Consider the following 18,147-nt stretch of genomic DNA (forward strand, 5'->3'; position numbering starts at 1 on the left):
CCAGTGAATGGGATCTGAACAGCTCTTAGCAAGTTTCAAAGCGACTAAAAACTCTTAGATCTTTATAGGAATAAATATTGTAGTGTAGAAAGGTCCATTGGGAACCTCCACTCATATGTTATGCCATGATAGAAGATCAAGGTGTCAGGTCCATTTAGAATCAGAGTGTTTTTTGGCTTCTTTTATGCTTTCACCCATATTTTGAAAATGTAATTCACAATATTTCCAAGAGAAATACAATCACTCTGCCTCTCCCACCCCTCCCCAGCAAATACAGAATAAACTGTGAGTTTCAAACACTAGTATTCCTTTAGTTTGCGTTTTCCCACAAGTAGATGGGTAAAGAAATGTGACCTTGGGCAATCACCATTCTTTAGTAAAAGCCTTTTTCAGCTTGAGAAAACATTACCTGATTGATGGTGGCTTTCCTAGCTGAAAATAAATGTTCACTGCTTAAAGGGTAAGAGTCTGTGAGCTGCAGGGATATCTAGGTGAGCCATGAGCACAACAGTCTTCAATCATCAAAACCTCATCAAAGAGGTTGGGCCAATGGCCTCTTAAAATAGAGGTGCCACTCAAAGAGTGGAGGTGCTGTATTTTGTGGTTTCTGTGATGTACACAGTACATGTATAAGAAGTAAGTAAGGATAGTTCCTAGGTCAGACACCTACCCTGCTCCCTGCTGATTGTATGAACAAAATCAAGGTAGGCTATTGTGGCCGAGAATGGTATTCAATACCCTGGAGAAAGTAAAGGTCGTACTGATTCATAGTTTGCTCTATCACCTACTAACTATGTAACCATACACAGGTTATTGAACACCCTTTAATCTCAGTTTCTTTATTTGTATAAATAAATAAACAAACAATAATATCTTGTTGTTGATGGTAACCTGTCAAATTCTGGAAAATATGTCAGGTGTTAAGAAGAGCTTCATTTATGTTTTGCAAAGATAATGCAGCTTCATGTTCTAAAAGGCTACAATGAAAAGAAAGTCTTCTTTTCACTTCTGTTCCCTAGCCACTCAGTTCCCCTCCTAGGAGGCAACTACCGTGCCTACTGAAATTCAGAAGTTTGGTTTCAATATTCCATGCTAAAACGCTGAATTCATTAAAATCTATTGAGTGCCTATTATGTGTCTGAACCATTCAGGGTGCTGCGGGGAGTTCAAAGATGAGCTCACAGTTTTGAAAGGGAAATGGTTCCCAACGAACTTTAATATGAGGTGATAAACACAACAGTAAAAGTTTAAGAACAGAGGAGAAAGTAATTAATCAACGAGGTCGACTGGAAGAAAAAGTAAAATTAAGAACATGTTTCAAGGCAAATGAAAAGTTTCAGACACCACACCAACATTTTTCTAAGGTCTCTCTGGCGTAGGCCCTCTGATTCAGGAACTGGGACCCTACCACAGAGATAAAAACTCTGACTAGAGGTATTCACTTATGGCTCAAAATCTCTGACATAGGAAAAGTCAGCCTGACAGGAGAATTTCAAAGGGATTATTGTGGATGCTCTAAGTGTCCTCTTTAGGTAGAGAGAAGCAGAAGGGTGAAGGAGTCTTTTCCCAATCATACAAACATTCTTTACTTGAAAACTATATAAATTCCTCTAAAAAATGGATGACTAAGTGGAGAGTTCAAGTTTCAAGTGCATCTTTTGGTATTCTCTACAATCATAACACTGAGCATTTATAGCATAAATACGGTCTCTCCAGTATTCTTAGAAACCAAAGTAAAACAGGTTTAAGACTCAAGATGGCATGTCGCACAGGACCGCCTAGAGCATAATAAGTACAAGCCACTGGACTGTAATGGCATTACCAAAATGGTAGCAATTCAAAACAAAACTTTTTGCTTTAATGGAATTTAGGTCAGATCCCTATATGCCAATATCCTGGGCCCATGTATAAGATGGGCTAGCTTAAAAGATAGTCCCAAATATCCACAAAACCATGTCTGGAAGCTAGCCTAGTATGACCAGAAGACACAAGCAAGTCCATTCCTTTCAGTGGATGTTTGTCAGGCTTGACAACAGATCCCAGGAAGCAGGAATTTGCCAATTATTGCTTTATAAAGATAACCTTCAAACACAAATTTCCATGCCAGCCTAATAAGACTAAAGCATGACTGAGTTGAGGGCCATAATTTCTTTATTTTTATTGTCCAGTTATGTAAAAGTATCAAAGGTGAGAAACATACCACTCAAACATAATGCTACTTTAAAAAAAAATGACACGAAAGATCATTTGAAACGCTCTATAAAATATTTCAAGTGATTACACAGTTTACCAAGGACCCAAACAAAGGAATAGTGACCATAAGCATAACAGCAACCTCATAACAACCTTAATAATGGACTCTAGGTCAAGATTACGTTTTCTAGGTTTAAGTGAGGTACTGTATACAAAAAGATGCAACATTATTAAATTTAAAACATTTTGTGATATATTTAAAGACTTAGGGACTTCCCTAGTGGTGCAGTGGTTAAGAATCTGCCTGCCAATGCAGGGGACACGGGTTCAATCCCTGGTCCGGGAAGATCCCACATGCCACAGAGCAACTAAGCTTGTGCAACATGACTACTGAGCCTGCACTCTAGAGCCTGCGAGCCACAGCTACTGAGCCCGTGTGCCACAACTACTGAAGCCCGTGTGCCTAGAGGCCGTGCTCTGCAACAAGAGAAGCCACCGCAATGAGAAGCCCCCGCTCGCTGCAACTAGAGAAAGCCCGTGCACAGCAACAAAGACCCAACGCAGCCGAAAATAAATTAATTAATTAATTAAAAAAAGAAAAAGACTTAACGTTTTATCAGAAATCAACAATGTGACAAATACTGATTATCTGCTCTGTGGCAGGCACCAATACCAGGCATGTGGAAATACAAAGACAGCCCTTGTTTTCAAATAGCCCTCTATTACAAGGCATTACTTTTCCCCTCTTTTTCAAGGCATCCTACGCATAAGGTAATCTAATAATAATGCCAGCCAGAGGTATCTTAAGCCAAGCAGTGACAGAGCAATCAGGATCCACATTGACTGTTAAGTGCTTTTATAACTCCACTTCTACTATTTTCTCATGGCAAGTTAATCTCGATCACAATATACTTAAACACATTGGAACATATAGTAACTTAAAATTTGCTACCAGTGTCACATCCTTCTACTCACTCCCACCCATGGATCATGGATGCCATAACGTCTGCTTACCCAGTTTCTTTTTTCAGCATACACTTAGCTGCAGGAAAAGGTCAAACTCAAATGTGTTATTATTTAAGCTGCACTTCAAATCCAAGTATTTGTTTTGTTTTTTAATAAATTTATTTATTTATTTACTTATTTTTGGCTGTGCTGGGTCTTCGTTGCTGCGCGCGGGCTTTCTTTAGTTGCGGTGAGCAGGGGCTACTCTTTTTTTTTTTTTTTTTTTTTTAATTTATTATTTATTTATTATTTTTATTTTTGGCTGTGTTGGGTCTTCGTTTCTGTGTGAGGGCTTTCTCCAGTTGCGGTGAGTGGGGGCCACTCTTCATCGCGGTGCGCGGGCCTCTCACTATCGAGGCCTCTCTTGTTGCGGAGCAGAGGCTCTAGACGCTCAGGCTCAGCAGTTGTGGCTCACGGGCCTAGTTGCTCCGCGGCATGTGGGATCCTCCCAGACCAGGGCTCGAACCCGTGTCTCCTGCATTGGCAGGCAGACTCTCAACCACTGCGCCACCAGGGAAGCCCAGGGGCTACTCTTCGTTGCGGTGCGCAGGCTTCTCATTGTGGTGGCTTCTCTTGTTCCAGAGCGCGGGCTCTAGGCACGCGGGCTTCAGTAGTTGTGGCACGCGGCTCAGTAGTTGTGGCACACGGGCTTAGTTGCTCCGCAGCATGTGGGATCTTACCGGACCAGGGCTTGAACCGGTGTCCCCTGCATTAGCAGGCGGATTCTCAACCACTGCGCCACCAGGGAAGTCCCTCAAATCCAAGTATTTAAATCAATGAAAAGAAATTCTACTTTGGAATCTGAAAAATCACAATCACAAGCTGCAAACACTGAAGACACGACTTTCGCATCAGAGGTAAAATTTAAACTTCAGCACCCAAAATCCTAAAGATACAATGTTCTAATCCTTTAAGAATACCCTGATCTGTGATTATTATGATAGCCTCTTAAATACTAGGAAGTAGAAAGAGAGAGACAAAGCCTCTATTTTTCTTCACTTCATTCACAACTTAGCCCCAAAGTTCTGAATATAAGCATTTTCTTTAACAATAAGCCACCTTTACAACATACAGATAATTACAGGTTCAGGTCAAGAACTCTAGACCATATTGATTACATCTCTATGCAATAAGGACCCTCCAGCACTGTTTGTATCCACTCTAACAGGGACAGCTTTTAAGTATCTGTGACACTAAGAATTTTCAGTCCTATCAATGCCAGAAATGGAAAGCCAATGACCAGTCAGGCCTGTCAGTCGTTGCCTGAAGCAATAATGACAAGCTGGGAATTCATCACGCTGGAACTTCATCTGCCAGCTGCATTCACACATTTTCACCACCTGAATGGTTGATTCTCTTCAACTCCCACGTGGCTCATTTCAGCATACAGTGTTTTGAAATGAATATTTGATCAGGCAGGGTAAAAAGAGGTCTGGACTTATCTGAGGTGTCACCATAATGCACTTTAAGTATTTCTGAGTATCAGGAACTAGGTGTCTCAAAGCCCACTCTTTGCATATTTCTGAAATGGACCTGTGATCCTAATTAAATATGATTAAATGAGATAAGCCATGTGAAAACACCTACCACAATGTTGGGCACATAGCTGTTTATAAGTAAATACTGGTTCCCCATTTCTTTTACTTCTGTCTAATGGCAAATATCCTGAAGATTCCTCACAGAGCACTGGGAGACAGGGATCTCATACTGTCAAAGAAACTTAAAATCACCCTAATTTTGTCAAAACTTTAGATCCTCACCCAAATATGAACCTAAGAAATAAAGAAACATGGTAGGCTTATTAAAATTACTTCATGATTTTTGGACTTCAAGATTTTGGTTCTGATATGCTAAGGTATGGTTTTCTTTATATTTATCCTACTTGGGGCATGCTAAGCTTCTTGAAATTTGAGTTGATGTCTTTAATTTTAGAAAATTCTCAGCCCTTCATTTATTTCTTTTGTCTTATCCTCTCCTTCTTTCCATCCATGTGTAACAACTGCACGTATGTTAGACAGTTAAATATTACCCCCCACACTTCTCACACTGAGTTCTGTTGCATTTCATTATTTTCTTCTTTCTCTACTTCAGTTTTGATAAGTTCTGACTTGTTTTTGGGTTTCTAATTCTTTCTTCCTATGCATCCAGTCAGCTGTTAAGCCCATTCAATAAATTATTTATTTAATATATTATATTTTTCAGTTTTAGAATGTCAGATTGGTTCTTTTATGGATTTTGTCCATCTTTTTGCCATTCCAATGAAGGAATGATATAAGAATGTAGGAGTTCCAATATAGGAATAATACAGTAGAGGAATGTAGGTTTTCATTTGTAAAAGAACACCCAAAACAACTACATCTAACATTATATTTAATAGTGAAATATTAAACACTTCTCTCTAGGATTAAGAAGACAAGAATGTTCAATATCATCACTTCTACTCAACATTGTACTAGAGATCTAAGCAAGTACAATAAGGGAGGAAAAGAAATAAAAGGTATAAAGATTGGAAAGAAATAAAACCATCTTTATTTGCAGATGACATGACTGCATAGCAGAAAATCCAAACGAATCTATTAGAATTAATACATGAACTCATAAAGGATTCTGGATACAATTTAAATGTACCAAAAAAAAAAAAAATCATTGTATTCTATATACTATGGAAAAATCCTGAAAAATAAAACATGCTATTTATAATAGCATCAAAACATCAAATAATTGAAATAAATTTTACAAAATATGTATGACTTTTACATTAAAAGTTAACAAATATTAGGAGAAATTAAAGAAGGCCTAAATAAATGGATAGCTAAAGAAGATTCATGTAGTCAAAGATTCAATATGATTACGATGTCAAATCTCCCAAATTTGATCCACAGAGTCAATGAAATGTGAATCAAATCTCATCTAAATTTCTGTAGAGATGAATATATACTTAATATGTGTGTGGGGGGCATATATATACATATATATATATGTATATATATATAATATATATCTCTCTCTCTCTGTCTCTCAATAGTTTTCAAACATTTTTGGGAATCAAGACCCCTTTGTGCTCTTAAAGATTGAGGACTCCAAAGAGCTTTGATTTATGTGATTATATCTATCAATATTGAAAATATTTATGTATTAACTCATTAAAAACAACAAGAATCACTTTATGTATTAAACTAAGTGACATTTTAATTTTGAGCCATTACAAATAATGACATTCTTTCTTTCTTTGATGGTATATTACATAAATTTTTATCAAAGTATAGATGATTTACAATATTATACTAGTTTCCGGTATACAACATAGTGAGTCAATATTTTTATACTCCATTTAAATTTATTACAAAATAATGACTATATACTTGTTGCTTATTTTATACATAGTGGTTTGTGCCTCTTAATCCCCTACCTACCTCTATCTTGCCCCTTCCTCTTTCCCTCTCCCCACTGGTAACAAGTAGTTTGATCTCTATATCTGTTAGTCTGTTTTTGTTTTGTTATATACATTCATTTGCCTTATTTTTTTGACTCCACATGTAAGTGATAACATGGAGTATTTGTCTTTCTCTGTCTGACTTACTTCACTAAGCATAATACTCTCCAAGTTCATCTACATTGTTGCAAATGGCAGAATTTCATTCTTTATTATGGCTGAGTCATATTCCATTGTACATATATACCACATCTTCTTTATCCATTCATCTGTTGATGGGCACTTAGGTTGCTTCTATTTCTTGACTATTGTGCATAATGCTACTATGAACATTGGGGTTCATATATCTTTTTGAATTAGTGCTTTTATTTCTTCAGATATATACCCAGGAGTGAAATTGCTGGATCATATGGAAGTTCTATTTTTAGTTTTCTGAGGAATATCAATACTGTTTCCCATAGTAGCTGCACCAAATTACAATCCCACCAACAGTGTACTAGGGTGCCCTTTTCTCCAACATTTGTTATTTGTAGCCTTTTCGATGATAGCCTTTCTGACAGGTGTGAGGTGATACCTCATCATGGTTTTGATTTGCATTTCTCCTTTGATTAGCAATGCTGAGCTTCTTTTCATGTGGTTTTTGGCCATCTGTATGTCTTCTTTGGAAAAATGTCTATTCAGGTCTTCTACCCATGTTTTAATTGGTTTTTTTTTTTTTTTTTTGAATGAGCTACGTATATATTTTGGATATTAACCCCTATGGTCATATCATTGGTTAAGTTTATTCCTAGGTATTTTATTCTTTTTAATCCAATTCTAAATTAACTGTTTCCTTAATTTCTCTTTCTGATAGTTCATTATTAGTGTATAGCTAAGCAACATATTTCTGTATATTAATCTTGTATCCTGCAACCTTGCTGAATTCATTTATTAGCTCATTAGCTCTAATAGTTTTTTGGTGGAGACTTTAGTATTTTCCATACATAATATCATGTAATCTGCAAATAGTGACAGTTTTATTTCTTCCCTTCCAATTTGAATGCCATTTATTTCTTTTTCTTGTCTAATTTCTGTAGCTAGGACTTCCAGTACTATGTTAAATAGAAGTGATGAGAGTGGGGATCCTTGTCGTGTTCCTGATGTTAGAGGGAAAGCTTTCAGCTTTTCACAGTTGAGTATAATGCTAGCTGTGGGTCTGTCATAAATGGTCTTTATTATGTTGAGATATGCTCCGCTGTACCCACTTTGATGACAGTTTTTATCATGAATGGACATTGGATTTTGTCAAGTGCTTTTTCTGCATCTATTGAGATGATCATATGATTTTCATCCTTCCTTTTGTTAATACAGTGTATCACATTGATTGATTTGCAGATACTGAGCCATTCTTGCATCCTTGGAATAAATGTCAGTTGATCATGGTGTATGATCCTTTTTATATACTGCTGAATTTAATTTGTTAATAGTTTGTTGAGAATTTTTTGCATCTATATTCATCAGAGATATTGGCCTATATTTTTCTTTTTTTGTAGTGCCTTTGTCTGGTTTTGGTATCACGGTAATGACGGCCGTATAGAATGAGTTTGGGGGTATTCCATCCTCTTCAGTTTTTTAGACTAGCTTGAGGATATGTTATAGCTCTTATATGTTTGGGAGAATTTCCCTGGGAAGCTGTCCATTCCTGGACTTCTGTTTGCTAGGATTTTTTAAAAATACAAATTCAATTTCACTACTAGTGATTGGTCTGATTCAGTTTATTTCTTCCTGATTCAGTTTTGGAAGGTTATATGTTTCTAGAAATTTTTCCATTTCTCCTAGGTTGTCCAATTCGCTGGAATAGAACTGTTCATAGTATTCTCTTATGATTTTTTGTATCTCTGTGGCATTGGCTGTTTAAATAGTATTTTTATTAAAAATAATTTCCAAACTAATAGTGAGAAAGAGTGACATTTTTACTTTTTTGGAGAGAAATCTTTATAATAGATAACAGGTGGATTCTCCTATCAGCTTATGTATTTGATCTGTTGTGATATGTTGTTTTGGTTGAAGTATGTGAAGACAAGTTGGCCTCACTGAGAAATGTGATTGGAAAAGGATGCAGCATATTCATATTCTGAGCCTTTTCAGATTCTGGGGATATTCTTCTTTGATATTACACTTAACAAATTAGTTACAAGGATATCTGAAACCATACCAATTAACTTTTGGACTCTGTCATATTAAAATCCTTTGTCCTATCTTGCACTTGGAATGAGTCCGTTACCCAGACATAATTTTATCATATCATAAGGTTGGTCATTTGGAAAATATTTCAGATCTTCCAAATGTTGATTTACTTTATGATATAAAATATCACACTAGTCAATATCACCACCTATCTCATCAGAAATGTGTTTAAGTATTGGGAACCTGTTAAGCAGACTGGTAGATACATGGTTTCCAAATTTCCAATCTTCAGTTGAAGACTAGAATTTCTATCATTGGTAGTAAATACTGTAAGTTGTCTTCTTTGAAATGACAGGCTTACTTTGTTTATTTTTGAGAAAATTTCTGCCAAATACCAATGTCTGAATAAACATAGTTTGTCAGCTGTTCTTTCAAGTAAAATTGCATTCCATGAAAACAGTTGCTAGTTCAGTGCACAACAAACACACAAGTGCATTTCCTCAAGACAACCACTGTGCATTAATTTGACTGTGATATATAGAACATTAAAAAGAAGTACACAAGCATGAAAATTTAATAAAATGTATTAGATTTAAAAATTTAGTAAAATTAATAATGTTGACTATATCAAAGACAGCCTGAAGTAATTATATCTTTTTTTTTTTTTCTTAACTGTGAGCAGGTTGCATTGGCTACAAGCATAGTTTGGTGCCACTGCTTTTTACTATGCTAAGATGCCATCAGTTTTATCTACCATTGCTTCAGCACAATCTATACTAAATGTCAAGACAGTATAAAAAAGACAAATAATGACTTCATATTTATAAAAATAGTTTTCACGCACTGACCCCTTGCAAGTGTATTGGGGACTTCCAGATGTCTGTGGACCATACCATCCACTGGTATGTGTGTACATATGCATGTGTGTGGAAATGCAAAGATATATTGATACATGAATTTATATTCTATATTCTAGAATAGCCAAGATATACTTGAAAAAAAAAGTAGAGACATTAATCTGCTACATTTCAAAACTTACTAAACAGCTACAGTTTTTAAGATAGTATGATAGTGGTATAAAGACATATATATATATATATATATATATATATATACACATACACACACACACACACACACACATATGTGGAAGAAAATAGAGAATCCAGGTAAAATATGATTTTTTTAAAAGGCATCATCGGGACTTCCCTGGTGGTGCAATGGTTAAGAATCCGCTTGCCAATTAAGGGGACACGGGTTCGAGCCCTGGTCCAGGAAGATCCCACATGCCGCTGAGCAACTAAGCCCGTGCGCCACAACTACTAAGCCTGTGCTCTAGAGCCTGTGAACCACAACTACTGAGCCCATGTGCCACAACTACTGAAGCCCGCACACCCTAGAGCCTATGCTCTGCAACAGGAGAGGCCACTGCAACGAGAAGCCCACGCACCACAGCGAAGAGTAGCACCCGCTCGCCGCAACTAGAGAAAGCGGACACAGCAACGAAGACCCAGCAGAGCCAAAAATAAATTTAAAAAAAAGAAAAGGTGTCATCGAAAGGCATATCTTTTCAATGAACAGTGCAGGAACAACAAGACATTTGTACGGAAGAAACTGAACCTTGATCCTTGCCTCATATCGTAATAAAAAATAATTTGAAAAGGATAATAGACCTAAATGCAAAGGCCAAAACCATACAATTACTAGTGAAAAGCATCAGAAAACAGAAAAGGAAAAACAATGGAAAGTTTGGGTTTCCGCTTGTCAAAAAACACCAATAAGAAAGTGAAAAGGCAATGAACTGAAAGAACATATTGGCAAAATATCCAATGAAAGACCTTACCCAGAATAGTTAAAGAACCCCTGAAATTCAATAAAGACAGTAGACCCAACAAAAATTGGTGAAAGACTTCGCAAATACATTGCAAAAGAAGATATCCAAATCGCCAGTAAGTATATTCAAGGTGCACAATATCAGTATTCATCAGAGAAAAGCAAATTAAAACCCCAGTTTACATTCACTAGAACGGCTCCTACATTGCTGTTCAGAATGAAAAAATGGTATAGTCATTTAGGGATACTTTCTTGGCAGATCCTAATAAAGCTAAACACATGCCTACCTTGTGAGCCAGCACTTCCAATCCTAGGTATAGGCCCCAAAGATATGAACACATATGTCCAAAAAAAAAAAAAAAAGAGAGACTTATACAGAAAAGTTTATAGAAGCTTTATTAATAATATGCCAAAAGCTAAAAACAATGAGGTAATGGATATATAAACTGTGTTACATTCAAACTACACTGCAATGTAGAAAAAAATGAACTAGTGACACATGTAATACCTGGATGAATCTCGAAAACATTAAGTTGAGTAAAAGAAGCCACACACAAAAGAGTATGTACAGAATGATTCCATTTACACGAAGTTCAATATAGACAAAGCTAACTTATGATGATAAAAGTCATAGTCTAGGCCAAAGGTAGTCTTGACTGGAAGAGAAATAAAGGAACTTTTTGGCATGATGGAAATATTCTAACTTGATCTGCCTGGTGATTACATGGGTATAAAAATTGATCAAGCTGTATGATTAAGATATGTGCATTTTTGCTATATGTAAACTGTACCCTAATTTAAAAAAATTCTTCAAAGGTGATCTGAAGTACGGATGTATCAATTTTTCAAGATGGAAGGGACTTTGCAAATAACCTACTTCAGTTCTTTTCTTCATTTTATAGAAGCAAGCCTTGGGTTTTGAAGCAAGTTCTTAACGAGGTAGTTCCAAGCAGAGCTGAGACTAGAACCAAAGATTCATAAGTGACTAGTCACTATTCCTTCCACTGCACCAAGCTTCGAAAACAAAACTGTTCCGGGGAACAATTATTTCCACTTTGATTATTTGCTTTAGTTTTTCTCTGACAGTTTTCAACAATATCCAGGGGAATATCAAGAGCTCTGGTTCCGACTAGTTGCCCGGGTGAGGTCCCAGGCTGCTTTTTAATTGCTCACTGGGCTTTCATATTCAATGGAGAGAGGCTCTTTTGTTTGTTTCTAAGTTTATAGATGGCACCTATAAGCATAAGCCTCAGGCTCTTGGACACAATTTAAAATAGTGTGGCACTAACAGTTTGACACTAATGTCACTAAGACAGATGGAATTCCCGGTTCAGACTTAAACAAATTCTAATACTGCCCCCAATATTGTCCCTCTGCCACCACAGTCTCAGGCAACAGACTACATAAACAGTCCAGCCTTGTATTAAAGATGTAGTAATAAAGGTACAAAAAAGAAATGTTGGGTTTTTTGGCCCAGAAGTCCCATGTAAATATGTGGTAACCTGGTATATCAACAGTAGGGAGAATTCCATCAATTCCTTCTCAAAATGCTTAGGAAAGACTTAAAGTCATGTCAAGGACTTGGTGCTTGCAACAGAGAAAGCAAAGGCGAGGTTTCAGTTGACACAAAGATTTATTCAAAGAAGTAATGTGTCATCAGAAAAAACTTTCCCAGCAGCTTCTTCTACTTCTGTTTACAGTTTCTTCATTTTCAAGTGGGGCAATGATTTTTTCCTTAATTGTGCTGAGCTAAAATTTTCCACATTGTTAACTTGAATTTCATCTTCTAACATCCTATAAATATTAGAAAGAAGAATGAGAGGAGTATTTAAATCAGAAGGAGAGAGATGTGACTGAGCACTTTTCTGATGAGAAATCTAGGTCTTTTCCCTATATTCTTAATCTCTAAAATTTATTTTTGATTCTCTACAGGCAGTAGGTGTTCATTAGATCAGAGGTGAAATAATGCATAGACTTCCTCATTTCTAATTAAAAAGCCAATCTTAATATCTTAGTTTGAATATTTACTGTTTAAAGTATAAATAGTGTCAAAGTAAAAGTACTGACCTCTTTCTTCCCCTCTGAGGGACTCTGTTCACAGGTCAGGACTAAGCCTTCTTTTAATTTCACCCTCATCCATAATCCTCTTACTGATCCCACATAGGCTTTGAATACCCAAGGTACAAGTATGCCTGGAGTTTTCGTCACCTTATAATCACAAAGAATATCTGGAACTCTATTAAATGAAAACCATATTGTTTATTCAAAGAAATATCTCAACATTTCAAAAGAACTTTATATCCTTTATATCCGGGAATTATTTTAGGAAATAATTTGAACACATTCCTGCCAAAAGAGGTGAAACAAATTTTTACATAGGGAAACTTAAATTCTTTTTACAGATGCAGAGAAGAATGGATAGGTAGGAAACATGACTTGTTGAAGGTTTCAGCAAAAGTTCAAGACCATGATTATAACATCATGGCTTCTGTCACTCAGTTCTAGTTTTAAAATCATGGTGCTGGATTAATCTCCCAAATATATAAGCAGCTCATGCAGCTCAATATCAAAAAAAAACAAACAACCCAATCCAAAAATGGGCAAAAGACCTAAATAGACATTTCTCCAAAGAAATTATACAGATTGCCAGCAAACACATGAAAAGATGCTCAACATCACTAGTCATTAGAGAAACTCAAATCAAAACTACAATGAGGTATCACCTCACACTGGTCATAATGGCCATCATCAAAAAGTCTACAAACAATAAATGCTGGAGAGGGTGTGGAGACAAGGGAACACTCTTGCACTGTTGGTGGGAATGTAAATTGATACAGCCACTATGGAGAACAGTATGGAGGTTCCTTAAAAAACTAAAAATAGAATTACCATATGACCCAGCAATCCCACTACTGGGCATATACCCTGAGAAAACCATAATTCAAAAAGAGTCATGTACCACAATGTTCACTGCAGCGCTATTTACAATAGCCAGGACATGGAAGCAACCTAAGTGTCCATCGACAGATGAATGGATAAAGAAGATGTGGCTCATATATACAATGGAATATTACTCAGCCATAAAAAGAAACGAAATTGAATTACTTGTAGTGAGGTGGATGGACCTAGAGTCTGTCATACATAGTGAAATAAGTCAGAAAGAGAAAAACAAATACCGTATGCTAATGCATATATATGGAATCTAAAAAAAAAAAAAATTGGTACTGAAGAACCTAGGGGCAGGACAGGAATAAAGACGCAGACATAGAGAATGGACTTGAGGACACGGGGAAGGGGCAGGGTAAGCTGGGACAAACTGAGAGAGCAGCACTGACACATATACACTACCAAATGTAAAATAGATAGCTAGTGGGAAGCAACCGCAGAGCACAGGGCGATCAGCTCGGTGCTTTGTGACCACCTAGAGGAGTGGGATAGGGAGGGTGGGAGGGAAACGCAAGAGAAAGGGGATATGGGGATATACGTATACATATAGCTGATTCACTTTGTTACACAGCAGAAACTAACACACCATTGTAAAGCAGTTATACTCCAATAATGATGTTTAAAAAAAAAAAAAAAATCATGGAGCTAAGTGGCCTCACCATGGTAGACCAAATGGTGTTTCTTATAAATCTCTTGCTTCTTACCACCAGCAGCTCTTGTGCCTCTGATGGCTTTAAGATGCAATAACTAAGTTTGTCTGCCTCAGATTGAAATGGCAACTGTAGATACAGTGAAATACAGTCCTTAGGAATATGCTTCCCCCAGAGCATCAGAAAAATCTCTGTAAGATAAAAGCATGCCTCTATCAGAACGTCCCTCCAGCAGAGATTTGACTCCTCAAGTAATATCCTTGTTGCCTACCCAACCATACTCTTCTAATGAGTATTATTTATTCTTTTAAGGGTCTGATGCACCAAATGCCAAATACACAAATAGGCACAGTTGATCATTATAAAATCAATCAAATCAAACCAGTTTGCATTTTCTTCAAGCGAACAAATTATTTCGCTTTCCAGGAGAATTGGGTGCTGGAAGCCTGAATTAATTAATTCCTTAGAAATCATTTAGATGACTGCAATTGTACAACAAAAATAACATTTCTCTTGAGTCAAGAACAACAACAAATACCAGGTCTGCAACTTTGTCCCTATTTAGTGGAATGTTTGACGTAGCACCAATACCTTATGTACCAAAAAGCCTGCTCTAAAGAATAAGAACTCATTTTACTTATCTGTCACAATTTTTCCTCTCCTACTGTCATCTGCCTCAGGAATGTACATCAATGCTGCTCTTACCACTTCTAATAACATTTTCTCTATAAAATGTTTACTTTAGTAGAGCTTGACAAAGATGTCTGCTCTTCATACAAGTCAGGCATAAGTTTATCTTTAAGTCTCAGTTGCTTTGAGTTCTTTCTTGGTAAACACCAATTTCCATAGTAAAACTACAAACGAGGACAAACAAACTTAGGATGAACCAGATCTTTCTAGGCTCTTTGTATGTATGACTCAAAAGCAATTAGAGTTGTTATTAAGTTATCCAACAAGTACAGCCTGCAAGGCCTGGAACAAGTACTTCAGTCACCAATGTGGGAAACAAGTTTGAACAGGACATTGACAGTATTTTTTTTTCTCTTCAGGTCCTACACTTTTATCAAAAGAAGGACACATGTTATAAAGGACAAACAACGGGAAGAAATTCTTAGATACCTAACCAGGAATGTTAGGAAAAAAAGGAATGTACAGAGGAAAAAAAAAAAAAAGTAAGTAATCCATGCAGTGGTTTGTCTAGACGTACTGTCTATGATTCCGAAACTGATGTCAGTCAGTTGGACCGGAAAAATGGAGCAGTTCATTCAAATCCCATTTCTTCTGGGTAGCCTGTGTGTATGGATAAATCCTATAAAGTCCATTTCCAGAATGGTTTTCTCCTCAGTCAAGAAGGGAACCTCATACAATTATCTAAACTCAAAATCTGAGGTAGGATAGTATCTTTTGAAACTCCAAAGATCAGATGAAACATGTCATGGGAAGTAACATCTACATATAAAGCAGTATAGATCTGCTGAGTCTAAAATACACATATATAGAGAGAGACAGCTAGAAGCTGGTTCATAGGTATCTAAAGGCATGGAATTTACACTGTGCCTAAATTATCAAAGTTAATAAGTGAAAAACATGTAGTTTAGGTGGTATATTTCCATATGAAGGAGTGAAGCACAAACATACTATATGATCAAGAAATCAAAAAAAAAAAATTTGCTAGTAAGAGTGGCACAATGCCCTGCTGATCTCTTTTAGTTTCAGCAGAATAACACTGCAAGATACACACATACCTAAAACAGAACATACAGACCCAAGGTTTAAATAATATTTTCACTTTGAAAATTGTCACGGCCACCAAAAGATGTGATAGTGTCACATTAAACTTTTCAATACTATGCCTCTGAAAAGTAATTAGATGAAAAATAATTATACTACCACTGGTTTAGACAGACAGAGCAAGAGCTGCCACTAAAATAAAGGTCACCAGAATAAGGGTTACCTTTCACAATTGAAAGGGATTATAAACACATGAAAGTCTTTTCCCAGAAAGGTGATGTTAAAAGAGAGATTCAAGAATAGTTCAGATAACTTAACTGATGGCGGATGCATGTCAGGCTGTCAAAGGAAGATCTTCAGTGTAACATTTTGAGACAACACTTACTGGAATGCTTAAATGATTGAGCTGCTCCAGGGTGACATTTTTCTCATACTTTTTACACTTTTACTGGTAATGGAGAAAAAAAAAATATGCCACAGGAACAATTAAAAAGACAATACACTTAGTCGTATAAATTGCTGACGGTAAGACAAAGCAATGAACCCTGATACGAGGAGGTGCCACACTGGTCATATCCCTCTAAGCAAAGGCAATCAAAACTCCAGATTAGCATCTTCATAATATGCGGCTGCCTCCAGTGCATGGGTCATAATCGGAGACGCACTTCCTGGTTCAGGAGCAATTATAAAAATATGTTATACTCTTTTTAGTAGAAGAATCTAAAACGGAATTTCCCCATAAACTTCCTTTCATAAAGAACCCAAATCAGAGTTTGAGATTAGCAGATGCAAACTATTATATACAGAATGGATAAACAACAAAGTCCTACTGTATACCACAGGGAACTATATTCAGTATCCTGTGATAAACCACAATGGAAAATAATATGAAAAAGAATGTATATATGTATAACTGAATCACTTTGCTGTACAGCAGAAATTAACACAACATTGTAGATCAACTATACTTCAATAAAATAAATTTCAAAAAAAGAACCCAAATCATCTAACCTCTATCTTGTTATCTCTATCTTTTCTCAATAGAAAGTAAGACTGTTAAAAAAGTGGTCCTACTAGACAGAAGTAGATGAAGTTTCCCCAACAAAACATTATTCACCCACTTAAAAAACATGTTCACCAAAAGGGATGCAAACCATTTGAGAGGCAGAGGATAATTCATAGAATCTAATTCCTCATCTATGGGGTTTCTTTAGCTCAGCTAGAGAACGTAGCACACACATTTCATTGCTCTGGCTGTCATTCTGAAAGGAGCTATAGCTTTTTGGAGTGAAAAGAGGCTGAGAAAAATAATACAGCTTGGTCACCAAGAAGTCCTTCTCTACTCCAAAGATTAGTACTGTCAGGCAGAGGCTCAGAGTTGGAGAACAATATCCTAGAACCTCCTACATGTTTTTCTGATGGAAATCTAAGTAAATCAAAGGCAAAGACTGAATCCCCTGCTCAAACATCAGCTTAAAAACTCTTCTTGCAACAGAGTAAAACAAAACTATGGTTGCAATAGTTCACTGAAGTTCCTTTCTGTGGCATGAGAGAACTTTACAAAGAGCTAAAATTGAGATAGTGATACGTGATAAATACAAGTCTTAACCCAGAATCGTGAACTGAATATGGCACATTTAATAACACACATGGGAACTGCTTTAGTGACATGTGTTTCACTTGACCAATAGCTAGTTACCTGATGCTAAAGCATTAATAATATGGCAGTTTAATAACGTAAAAAAACAAAAAAACAATACCCCCAAACCAACAAAACCTACTACTGAAATCTTGAATAAAATACTTCAAGTTAAATACATCATTTCCAGGATTCACAATTGTAAATGATAATTCCATATGAGCAGGATCTGTTAGCATTGACAGACTGAAACTATCAAAAAGATTTATTGTTTAAGTCACCTATCTCAATATCTCATTCAGTGCAAGGCTAGGGACCTTAGACATTTCTGTGCTTGTGTCCAGGGGACTACCCTGGTTGCCAAGTTAAAGCAGAGGAAAAGTATGAGTTCTCCAAAGTAAGAGTTTACATTAAGAATGAAAGCACAGCCCTGGAAGTGGATAGCTCAATCAGACACAAGGTACAATCCACTGACAAATAGTTCAGAACGCCAAGAAAACGTACAAAACCCATGAGCTTTCAAACTTCGAAACACATCCAGAGACAGAATC

General features: G+C 36.5%; 1 protein-coding gene across 1 annotated transcript in view; it reads right to left on the minus strand.

Annotated features, from left to right (window-relative positions):
- Positions 1 to 18,147, minus strand: part of BCAS3 (BCAS3 microtubule associated cell migration factor) — a 572,763-nt gene that overhangs the window by 261,827 nt on the left and 292,789 nt on the right.

Source organism: Balaenoptera musculus, chromosome 20, assembly GCF_009873245.2.
Source record: "Balaenoptera musculus isolate JJ_BM4_2016_0621 chromosome 20, mBalMus1.pri.v3, whole genome shotgun sequence".
In the NCBI taxonomy this organism is placed as follows: domain Eukaryota; kingdom Metazoa; phylum Chordata; class Mammalia; order Artiodactyla; family Balaenopteridae; genus Balaenoptera; species Balaenoptera musculus.